The 12417-nt window shown below is 38.4% G+C and overlaps 1 protein-coding gene and 1 non-coding gene across 2 annotated transcripts in view; both read right to left on the bottom strand.

The window, feature by feature from the left end:
• ALK (ALK receptor tyrosine kinase) overlaps positions 1-12417 on the bottom strand; it is a 641155-nt gene that overhangs the window by 318075 nt on the left and 310663 nt on the right. The gene's annotated exons all lie outside the window — the stretch shown is intronic.
• Positions 4772-4933, bottom strand: LOC150005694 (U1 spliceosomal RNA). The gene has a single exon (XR_016512193.1). It is a non-coding gene; the product is annotated as a U1 spliceosomal RNA (small nuclear RNA).

The following is a 12417-nucleotide window of genomic DNA, read 5'->3' as shown; positions in this document are numbered from 1 at the left end:
TGGGCCAACTGTCTAGTGCCTAGCACAATGACAGGGCCAGTGCTTCCTTAATGCACACTTGCTGGAAGGACAAAGAAATGGTACTTAACAACAACAGCAGCGATGGGTAATGTCCTTGTTTCCTTGTATCTTATCCAAAATAGTATCATTCTTCTTACTTATAGAGGGGAGAATATTTTTCCCTTTTGAACTGACTGGTAGCTATGGAGGGGAATTATTTGCAATGCAAAACAAATCAATTTTTAAAATGCTCATAAGTTTAGACTCAGTGTTTTACAAACTGCGGTTTGTAACCCATTAGTGGGCCACGAAATCAGTTTAGTGGGTCATGGCCAGCATTAAATAAAAAGGAAGAGAAGGAGAAGGGGGTGGGGGGATCAGGAGGAGAAAAAATAAAACGAATTAAGAATATCCATATTGTAATTTTCCTTTGGGAAATAATGGGTGCTTATCTATATGTACACACGTGTGCGCACGCGCACACACACACACACACAATTTATGTATACCATGGTGTTACGAAAGATACATTTCTTACTATGGATCACAGTTAAGAAATTGAAAGGCTCATTGAGTATACTGTTCAAATTTCAAATGTCTACCTCTCATTAGCTGGGCGACTTTGGGAGAAGTAATCTGTTTGGACAGCATCTCATGATTTATAAAACTCTCTCATACAAACAATCTTATAACAACTCGTTGAAACAGATGTACTGTGTCTGCTGTAGCAGCCACCAGCCACGTGTGGCTCCTGAGCACTTCAAATGTGGCTGATGCCACTGAGGAACTGAATTCTTCACTTTATTTAATTTTAATTAATTTACATTTAAAAACTGAAGCCTGATTTAGTTATCAGAATATGTTTGGAACAGCTTGGGCTTGTGAATCTAAATTTTCAACTATATATTTTATGAAATACAGATAAAATATTTCAGATAAAATTTTAGCCTCCAAATTGAAATGTACTTTAAGTATAAATGCACACTGGCTTTCAAAGATTTAGTATTAAAAATACAACATTTTATGGATATTTTTATATTTATTACATATTAAAATGATAATATTAAATATACTGGGTTAAATATAGTATATTATTGAAATTAAGTTCATTTGTTTCTTTTTTTCTTTCTGTAATGCGGTTTCTAGAAAATCCAAAGTTACATTTTTGGGTCATGTTACATGTCTCTTGGATGGCACTGCTTTAATGCTAAAGTATCTTCCCCTAGGCCACTGAGTGAGTAAATCCTTCACCTACTGTGACAATCCAGGTCATTCAACACCAAGTCCATGACTCCTCCCTTTGAATTACAAGTTACAGCTCCTGAAGCCTGGAGTGAACAATAATGATGGCTAACAGTTAATGAGTAACTAATAATTCCTGGGCACCAGATTTACATTGAAAAGGTTTACTGCATTTAATTTTACAACAACCCAATAAGGTAGGTATAAGTATTATTATACCCACTTTTAGGATGAGGAAACTCATCTTAATTCAGAGATGCTGGTTAACCTGCCTATCACCTCAAGGTGGTATAAACTGAGGAGCCCAGGGTCTAGGACGTCCATGCAAATGACTGAATACTTAGGGCCTTTCCCTGGTCCGTGGCCCTCACAAAAGCAGCTGGGCTCTGTTTAGGTAATGTGTAGGGGTATCTCCCAGAGTCCTGTTAGATTAATTTCCTTTGGGAAATAATGTCTGTTTATCCTGCTGCTGATTCCACACCACACAGAAGAAATTTCCAAGCTCCAATCTTTGACTATATAGATAAGACTCAAGAAGGTGATTTTGTTTCTAAAAAGTTTTCAACCAGAAAATTGAAATATGGGCTTCATGACTATGGGTGCTTATTTAAAGATCTATTTGCAATGTGAAACTAAATTTCAATAACAGCCTTAATATATAGCATAAACATATCATGCTTTCCCAGTGAAATTATTTTTCTTTTGTTTTAAACATTGTATACACATTAAATGCAATTTAGAAAAAACAATGGTAAGGGGAAACATATAGATCTATCACTAAAACTTTCTTTTTTTGTTGTTCTCAATATTCATAGGATTTAAAAATGTATTATTATAATATACTTTTTAAATTTGCTCTTTCACTTAAAATAATGCCATAAGCATTTTCTATTCTCTTATGTAGGCTTTGCAAAAATATTTATAAACACTCGTATAATATTCCAATAAGTGAACATCACATTTAAACTATTTCTTTAGTTTAGACAATTAAGTGTTTCTAATTTTTTGTTATTATAAAGTTGCTTTCCTGCTCTTTTCAATATGCAGTCCATCTGGAGGGTTAGTCCACCGACACGTATCAACATCTTATACTGTGATTATTCTTTGACGCAACAATTCTCTTTCTTTGCAAAGGTTTTCAGCATTATTTAAGTGAACAAATATTTAGAAATGGTAAATGTTGCACATAGGAAATGAGTTAAGTAACATATAGTATATTCATGCAACACACCATAAGATATGCTGTCTTAAAAAATAAGTGAGGATTATAAATAATAATAATAATTAATAATTACAGTAGCTTTCTGTTACTGAGTTCCCGGCACTGTGTTTATACATAGTTAGGATATACTTTAATCTTTAACAACCCTTGCATTTGGTACTGTTATCATTATTCATTTCCTTGGTACAGATGAGGAAACAAGCTTAGAGGGTTAGGTGACCCCTGAGGGCCACACAGCTGGTCACAGCTGGTAACCCAAAAAGCAGTGGATCGAAGACACAAACCTGGCACTTTGTCTGCAGGGCTTATACACTTCACCACTATGCTGTGTAAATACTAGGATGTTCGCCATCTGTCATTAGGTGGAAAAGGCAGTTACAAAACAACATGGGTAGTGTGACCCCAATTTAGTAAAATATAACATATATGAATATATATATGAAAAAAGAAAACATTTGAGAGTAGTTATGAAAAAGTAAAATGGGTAATTTTGGATGGTAGAATATTTTTCCATATACCTTTTCTGAATTTTTAAAAATATGCTACTTTTCTGTACTTTTTTATTGTAGTAAAATATATAGAACATAAAATTCACCATTTTAACCACTTTTAAGTGTATAATTCAGGGACATTCACAATATTATGCAACTATCACCACTATCTAATGCTAGAACTTTTTCAATATCCCAAACAGAAACTCCCCATTACTCCCTTCCCGCAGTCCCTGTAAACCTCTATTGTACTTTCTGTCTATGAACTTGGCTGCTCTAGTCATCTCACATAAGTGCAATCATACAGTATTTGTTCTTTTGTGATTGGCTTATTTCATTTAGCCTAATTTTTTCAAGGTTTATTTATGTTGTAGCATGTGTCAGAATTTCATTTCTTTTTAAGGTTAAATAATATTCCATTGTATGTATGTACCACATGTAGTTTATCTTTTCGTTGGTTGATCAACAGTAAGGTGTCCTATCTTTTGGCTATTGTGAATAATGTTGCTACGAGTATGAGTGTACAAATATCTGTTTGAGTCCCTGCTTTCAATTCTTTTGGGTAAATACCCAGAAATGGAATTTCTGGGTCATGTGGTAATTCTAAGTGTAAATTTTTGAGGAACTGACAAATTGTTTTCCACGGTGGTTACACTATTTTACATTCCTACCAACAATGAACAACACTTCAAAGTTCTCCAAATACTAACATTTGTTACCCTACTTAAAAAAAAAAAAAAAGTCATCCTAACGAATATGAAGTGGTATCTCATTGTGGTTTTCATTTGCATTTCCCTAATGACTAGTAATGTGGAGCATCTTTTCATGTGCTGATTGGCCATTTGTGTATCTTCTTTGGAGAAATGTCTATGCAAGTCCTTTGCCCAATTTTTAATTGGGTTGTTTGTTTTCATCTGTTACATTTTAAATTAGAAAGATAAACCACAGTGACTTTTATGCAGAATTTTTAAAAAATACGTATCTGACTGTGTCCTTTCCCCGCTTCTGTACCTCGGGCAGCCTCCTGTCCGCCTCACCGCCTTACGCTCAGTGCTGCAGCGGTCCCAGCCTCCTGCGCGGACCCTTTGCAGACATTGACTACTCTTTTCTTCCTCGCATTGCCCTTCCTCATCCAGCTAATTTCTTGTCACCCTTTAAGACTGAGCTCAGGATCATTTCTTCAAATAATCCTTCCAAACCCTCCAGGCTGAGCTATGGTCTTACCCCTGCACTTGCCACATGCTGAGGATGCTTCTGCCATTTACCACTGATCCATGGGATTACCTGTGTCTCTCCTGCATGGGACACACTCCCTTACTCATTGACAGTTAAGGGTGGACCTTTGTCATCTGCATACACCAATTTGTAGCACAGAGGAGGAGCTCAATATTTGCTTAACAGACTGAACTCTTGATTTACATTAACTAATTGCTCACCAACAAGGCTTTCTACTTTGTCTATCAGCAATGCACTGAGGTACCTGTTTCATTGCACTCTTGCTGCACTGGGGATTTTAACATTTGTTGTTCCATTTGCATTTCTTTAATTACTAGTGAGGTTGAATCATTTCTCCATATGTTCCTTAATTAGGTATTTTCCTCTGTTGTGAATTGTCTGTTCATTTCTTTTGTTCAGTTATCTATAGGAGGCTTAGTGTCTTCCTTATTGATTTGTAAAAACTTTTTAAAGCGAGGCCATTAACCCTTTGTTTATTATATTTGCTAAAAGAAAGTACTCTCATTTTTCCTTGTCATTTAATTTTGTTTTTAATGCATAAAATTTGTGCAATTTTATGCTATCAATCCCCCACCCATTAGGGGAGAGTGCAAATGCAGTCCCCCACGACCACAAATTATGCAGCTGAGTTTCCCACATTCGGGGAAATCGCAGGGGTCAGCGCATTCAGAGAGCAATGGATAAACCTCACCTTGGGAAAACCACCGTCATGATCATGGTACCTCCTCTGTCAGGTGAGTATGCTATCAAATCTTATACATTAAGTTTACCAATTTGCTTTTTTATATTGGTGAACTTAAATGTTCTATAATGGCTTTAATAGGCTGCCCTGGCTGGCCTGGCTCAGTGGATCGAGTGCTGGCCTGTGAAATGCAAGGTTGCCAGTTCAATTTCCAGTCAGGGCACATGCCTGGGTTGCTGGCCCGGTCCCCAGTAGGGGGCATGCAAGAGGCAACTGATCAATGTATCTCTCACACATCAATGTTTCTCTCCCTCTTTCTCCCTCCATTCCTCTCTCTAAAAATGAATAAATAAAATCTTAAAAAATTACTTGCAATAATATTTGATAAGAATAACTTTATGTAAAGGTATTCAAGTTGCTTTATGAATCTTTGGATGGAATTTTTAAGCATAATTATATTCCTGGTAATCATAAACTAAACAGACAAAAAAACAACAACAGGAAAAACTAAGTGAAGTTACCGAATTTTATATTGTAAATTAAGCCTCCTTATCTATTAGACTAGGGAGAGAAAAAGCCCTAAATTTCAAGTGAGATCTAAGTTGCAAAACAGTAGCCAGGTCTGAAGGGTTAGGAAAGAAATGGCAGAGTCAGCCCTACGTGCCCATTGTCTGTGGGTGGGCGTTCCTTTGGCGCAAGTCTTGAGCAGCACTGGCTTTTACGTTTGGATTGACAGTCAACATTCAAAAGTCAGGAAACAGCAATCACACGAATATCTGCATACCCAGCTGTTCTGGCAGAGTCCAGAGATGGACGGGGGAGATTTGGTGACAACAGGCCTGTTTTTCTGGGTGAGAATAATTGGCTGAGTTTGAGTATCTGCTGCCCCCTCAGATGGCCATGTGCTCTCACGTTCCCTGGTGTCGCATCACTGAGGGTGAGGGTCAGGGTCAGGGGCCATTTATCATCTTATTCTTGGTCCACTTCACTCAGTTACCATGTCTGCCAGGCTGCTGTAGGCACCTGAGTTTGGGTTTAGGATATCAGATCAGGCTCCTAGAATCTGCTTGGTAATCCCACCAACCATGGAGCTATGAGGATGACATTTAAATCCAGTGCTTCTGAACTGGGAACAGGCGATCTACGAGTATTTGACTTCTGTTTCTATGAATGGAAACCCCTGCCTGCTTCCTATCCCATTGGATCTAATGAATATGATTTATATTGACTTCAGTTCAGAAACTCTGTACTTAAAGTCCAGCAAAATAAACAGATGTTGAAATAATCCTCACTGCGAAAGCCTGAAGATGCAGCTGGTATCTTTTATCTTACATCCTAATGGCCATAGGCAATGAGGTAAATTAATAGGGGCAGACTCTCAGTTTCTTCAGAAAATACAATGCTTCAAGTTCCAAAAATCAGAAGAAGAAGACGACAAAAATGACCAAAGATCAGTCAGTTGTTTGGGATTAAATAAAAAGAAAAGAATAACTGTTATATATTTCTAAGTAACATTTGGAGGAAAAAAAACTTTTGGTTGTGAAAGAAAAAGTGGCTTTTCTTCTTATTAAAGGTATAAGTTTGTATAGAAACTGTCCAAAGAGTCAAGTTAAAGAATCCTGACGTAAGAGCAACTATATGCCCACTGAGTAAGGACATGGTCAACATCGGCCCCAAGAGGAACTTGGCACCAAAGCTCTGTACCTGCGATGCCCAACTCACACCTGGGATTTTACCTGGGAGAGGCTGCAGCCTAGAGTGGTTGGTTATGGCTCAGCACTTAGACCACAGCTATGGCCAAATCCTGGCTCTGCATCACTTGTAGGATGAGGTACACAGCCTCTCTATGGCACTGGGAAAGGAGGGACAGTAACAGGACACTCTCACCAAGTTTTGGTGAAGATTCACAGAAGAAAGCCATGAAAAGCACTTAGCATACCCTCTGGTATTCACTGAGGACTCAATAACTGTTCGCTCTCATGATTATTGTCAACACAATCATTATTCTCCAAACAAAACTGCCCTGAGCACTTGCGTTGCTGTCAGGACAACTTTCAGTGATGAGGGATATAAGAAACGTAACACGGACAAATTCCCAAGGCCGTAATCACAAAAGGAACCTAAATGGAGCTGGGCCAGGTAGAGGGATTAGGAAGGCAGCCACTGTGACTTCATAAGTTCATTCTTCTTTAAATACAAAAGCAAGAAACTTAGGTTCTGCTAGTGATTTGGGGCCTGTAAGAGCTACGCAGGTTTCATTTAAACCTAGAAGTGACATTCAGCTTAAGGTTTTCTAATCAATATTCCACCTGCACAGATTTATACTGATGACATTTCCTAGGTTTCTCAAGGCTTGTTGGGAGGCCTCAAGGGACCTCAGCTAGCCTCCATCTGGAGTTTATAAGTTTATACTGTAAAGCTTATGTTATAAGTTGTAAATATCTCTCTTCCAGACAACTTGTAGTAAATTACATTTCCATAATTGGATTTCTTCCTTTTAAAAAAAATACTAACTAGTTAAATCAGAAATATCTTTACAAGTGTTCCAGTTTTACTATCTGACTCCCTTCTACAACATTTTATATAACATGTGGTCTGTCCCATTGATAATAACGTTTACCATACAAATGCATAATAAAATCACTTATACTTTGTCCTCTAAATACTGAGTAGGTCCTAGACAAGTAAATGTTTACTAACTGAAAAAAAATGCAAATTATACCATCTTAATAGAAAAATGAAAAGAATAGAAGAGCTAAGAATAACCCTGAAATAGAGATGTAGCCTCTAGATTCTGCCCGTACATAGCCCAGAGCAGATCATCAAATAGCCTATTTGGAAACACTAAGACATATTGGAAGTGCTTGGTTTTCAGGAACCAAATGGTCACGAGAAATGTAGGTACTTCCTATCTAGCCAAGGATGCTGACACTCTCCTAGGAAACTACCTTTAAAATAATTCCAATCAGACCGTCAGGGCTCAGGGTTCAGAGCTCACTGATCTCAGATCTTGCAGTATGTGGCAAGAGGAATGTTTTGGCAGGTTGATAGACTGGGAATAAGTAGCAAGAGCAGATCAGCATCCTTTACTCTGATCCCTTAACTAACAGCTGAGCATGAGACAAAACTGACCAAGGGCCCTGAAATACAAGTATTCTCCTTCATTTCACAGGCTGTGAAATAGTTTTAAGCATCTAGTACACACAACATTATATTGAGTGTGCGTGGGGGGTGGGGTGTCTCGAAAGTAGTATATGCACTCTCCTTGTCCTCAGGGAACAGAGAGTATAGTGGGGAAAAAAACAAGAAAAACAAAAGGCACAGATAGGTCACAGGAGCCAGGGGGTGATAAAATAAGGGATGCTGAGATTTTTGGTTGTGAGTTAAGGTTAGACACTTGCCTATGTCCAGTGTCCTGTGCTTTCTCCTCCAAGTTGCCCCAGGGGGTCTGAGCTTGCATGCAATGCTGTTTTGAACCCCTGGCACGGATGACCTCTGGGCGGGGAGTCTGTACTGCCTTTAAAGAGATGAAAGACCATCTGTTTACTCCTTCTCTGTCTGGCCAGTGATGTCTGCATTACATTCCCCCTTTAAATCATGTGTTTCAAAAATTCTTCTGGTTGCTGGAAAAAACTGATGCCAACCAAATCTGATCTGAAAAGTTCTTCTTCCTGGCAGGTATAAATACTACATATCATCCTTAATTGTGGGCTTATTTCTTCTTCATTTTTATTATGTCTGCCTGCTTATGGAATGTTATAACACTTGAGATCATTCACAGAATCAGAGAACCTTAGACCTGAAAGAACTCTTAGAATTGGAAATGTCTGACATTCCTGCTCATCTCAGGGTTAGGCCTTGGTTAAATGCTTTCACTCTGCCTCTTCCATGAGTACTTTTTACTCTTAGACTTGCCTACAGAATGAAGTCTAAACTCTTTAGCCTGGCCCAGCATCTTTTTTATACCCTCCTGACCTCAGTTCCTTTAGTTGACTCCATGTCCCAGCCCCCAATCCACAGAGCTGGTCACTGCTAGCCAAGGTGCCATTCTTCCAATTCTATGAATCATCGTTTCTCCCCTTCTCTACCTAGAAATCTCCTATTCACCCTTCAAGTCCTATTCAAAGGTTGCCTCCTCTGGTTTGCCTTTTCCAACTTCCTCAAGCAAGGTTTGTCTTGTTTTTCCTTTCTTACATCCATAACTTTGTGTATTATTATGACTATGTACCCATGTTTCCAGCTAGTCTGTGTTCCTGATTCATTCAATCAGCATTCATTAATTCATTCATTCATTCAATCATTTACCCCAGTCCTGGCACCTATAAGTGACTCCTGAACTAAACAGATGGAATTTAGGTTTAGAAATGTGAAATAATTTATTAATTGCTTTAATAGATCAAAGTTGAAAAGTTTAAGAGGACAGCCTATAAATTTCTGTCCATAAATACTACCATAAACATGTACAGGTGGGAAAAGTATCTTTCCAGTTAATATGCACCCACCATTTGATACACTTTGAAAGATTCAGACAGATCTACCCAGATATGAAAGCAAAGAGAGTTCCTGAAAAGTTGCATGGACTTTAGCTTAGTTGCCTGAAGTGGTATAGAAAACCCCAAACTGAATTTCATCAGCCTTTCTAGGAATCTGTGTTTTGAAGGGAAACTCATCTGATGGCCTTGGGATCTGTACTCTGTAGGTGGTTTTGGAGCCTCAGAATTATATCCAAGGCTATCTGTTAGAGATTCAGAGAGATGCAAGAATGAACATCTTGGGATCTTGGATAACTGGGTAGGACTGATGGGGTAAGTAAGAGAAGTAGCCCCAACCCTTGCCAGTGGAGCAACAGAGGATCGATCACTGGCTGAACACTCGTTGTCCGTGACAAGTAACAGAGATCTCTAGCAATATGACACAGTTTTTAATATGTTCAGCTTTCTAACCTTTGTTGTCTCTCCACATTTTTAATATTTGCCATCAACCCTTAGTGAAGTTCTATATCTTCATTTTGCGGGATATACTTCTATTAATTTATCACCTTCAGTCCATGAGAAATTTTAGCAAGTCATGGATAAATTATTGTAAAGTATATTTATTTAGTGCAATCTAATTATTGCAACATTCAGTAAAGGCAAATGAATAAGTCATGAACGAAGGGTAATGAGGGCAGAGCTGCTCTGCATGTGTTTATGGTGAGTGTACAGATGTGTGTGGAGATGCTTTAGTGTATGTGTGTGTGTTGATCTGTAAAACACATCCTTCTGACCTGGTTGGGATTTGAATAGAATGTCTGTGCAGAGACTTTTAAAAAATATATGATTATTGATTTTACAGAGAGAGGAAGGGAGAGAAAAAAAACATCAATGCGAGAGAGAAACATTGGGACAATCCTCTAACCAACTGAGCCACACCAACAGATGCTGTGCAGACACTTTTGTTCTGTACTATCCAATGCAATAGCCCAAGCCCAATGTGACTACTGATCTTTTGAAATGAGGCTATTCCCAAATGAAATGTGTTGTAAGTATAAAATGCACACTAGATTGTGAAGACTTTGTTTTTCAAAAATGTAAAATAACTCATTATTTGAAAAGCAGTTTTGGAGTGTCTTAAAATTTTAAACATAGAATTTACATATACGTAGCAATTTCATTCTTAGGAACCTACCCAAGAGAAATGAAAACATCCACACAAAGATTTGTACATGAATATTCATAGCAGTTTTCTTTGTATGTAATAGCCAAACACAAGCCTTGGCCAGTGGGGCTCACTTGGTTGGAGCATTATGCTGAAAGGTCATGGGTCTGATGCCTAGGTTGTGGGTTTGGTCCCCAGTGAGTATGAGAGGTACTCAGTTGGGCATGAGAGGTACCTGGTTGGGGCATGTAGGAGAGGCAACCAATCAATGTTTCTCTCTCATATCAATGTTTCTCTCCCTCCCTTCCCACATCCCTAAAATCAATAAGCATGTCCTCGGGTGAGGATAAAAAAAAAGCCAAAGATTAAAAACAATTCAAGTGTCCATTAACTGGTGAATGGATAAATGAAATGTGGCATATCCATAAATGGGATATTATTCAGCAATAGAAAGAAACAAAGTACTGATACATGCTACAACATGAAGGAAAGTAAAAATCATTATGTTAAATAAAAGAAGGCAAACAGAAGACCACATATTGTATAATTACCTTTAAAGCTATAGAGACAGGAAATACATTGGTGATTTCCTGAGGCTGGGATGGGAACTGAGAATGATTACAAATGGGCTGCATCCTTCTTTTGGGGTGATGAAACTGTTTTAAAATTAGATTGTGGTGATGGTTGTACAACTCAGTAAAATTACTAAAAATCATAGAATCTTAAACCTAAAATAAGGGCACTTTGTAGTATGATATACTCAACATCTCATTAATATGTAATAATTCCCAGTGTGATTTTTAATGTAATGATTTTTACATTCCTTACATGTTGAAATTATAATGTTTGGGATATGTTAGTTAGGTAAAATGTATTAGTAAAATTAATGCCAACTGTTCATTTTTCCTTTTTTTAAATGGGGTTACTAGAAAATTTCAAATTACATATGTTGCTTGCATTATGTTTCTACTGGGCAAAACAACTCTAGAAGTTTCCATGACACCAACTAAGCAATCCTCATAACTCCGTTCAATTTCAGAGGATGTATTTTCCTTTTCCCTGGCTCACACTCAGTCTCATAGGTGAACAGGGTGCTTGCATCCTTCAAAAGACTCTAAAATAGGGGGAAATTGCATCGATTGCAGCTGTTTAGGCAATCGAGTAAACAACGTACTCTGGTGGTTGGAAGAGAGGTGTGGGGCTGGGCACGGACGAGGCTGTGGCCCTTTGCCAGTTAAAACACAGAGGCCAAAGGGGAACCCAGTGCAGTGTCAGGAGAGCACCCAGCATGTCTGAAAATGGATCATATTCATTGTACATCCACATGTCTACCACCCTTTGTACCTCTCAGTGCCGGTGTTACCTGTTAAAATCATAGAAGAATATCAACTCTCAAAACCATCTAGGAGGATCTAAACTTAAATACTACTAATTTATTGAGTCAAAACTAAATTTTATTTTTTAAAACAATATCATACAGTGTGTTAAACTAGTACATGTTAGTGGCCTGGGCGTGAGGAGAGCAGGGTTAACACTTTCTGTCCTTGTCTGGGGCCCGTGGCTTCCACATCAGGCTTCCCATTGAAATTACCTGGGGAACTTCAAAAGTATGTGTATTCCTGGGCCCCATCTCCAGATATTTTGATTTAATTAGTCTGGGGTAGGAATGATATTTTTTAATATTTTCAAAGTGACTCTAATAGAGGCCAGCATGAGAGTCAGGGATCCAGGGCCTTGCTCATAAGCACTTGATAATGCACTTTGGATTAGGGAGAGGACTGGGGAGAGCTGACAAGGAGGAAGCGCAGACTCCCTCCCACAGGCAATGCGGACTTCCCAATCCTCCTCCCAGCCAGGACTAGAATCCCCTCAGCTCTCCCTGGCAGCAATCCAGCCTCCGCTGGAGA

This window comes from Furipterus horrens, unplaced genomic scaffold (assembly GCF_987537825.1).
Source record: "Furipterus horrens unplaced genomic scaffold, mFurHor1.1.pri manual_scaffold_6, whole genome shotgun sequence".
Classification (NCBI taxonomy): domain Eukaryota; kingdom Metazoa; phylum Chordata; class Mammalia; order Chiroptera; family Furipteridae; genus Furipterus; species Furipterus horrens.
The sequence above is the reverse complement of the archived record's forward strand: the minus strand, read 5'-3'. Positions and strand labels throughout refer to the sequence as shown.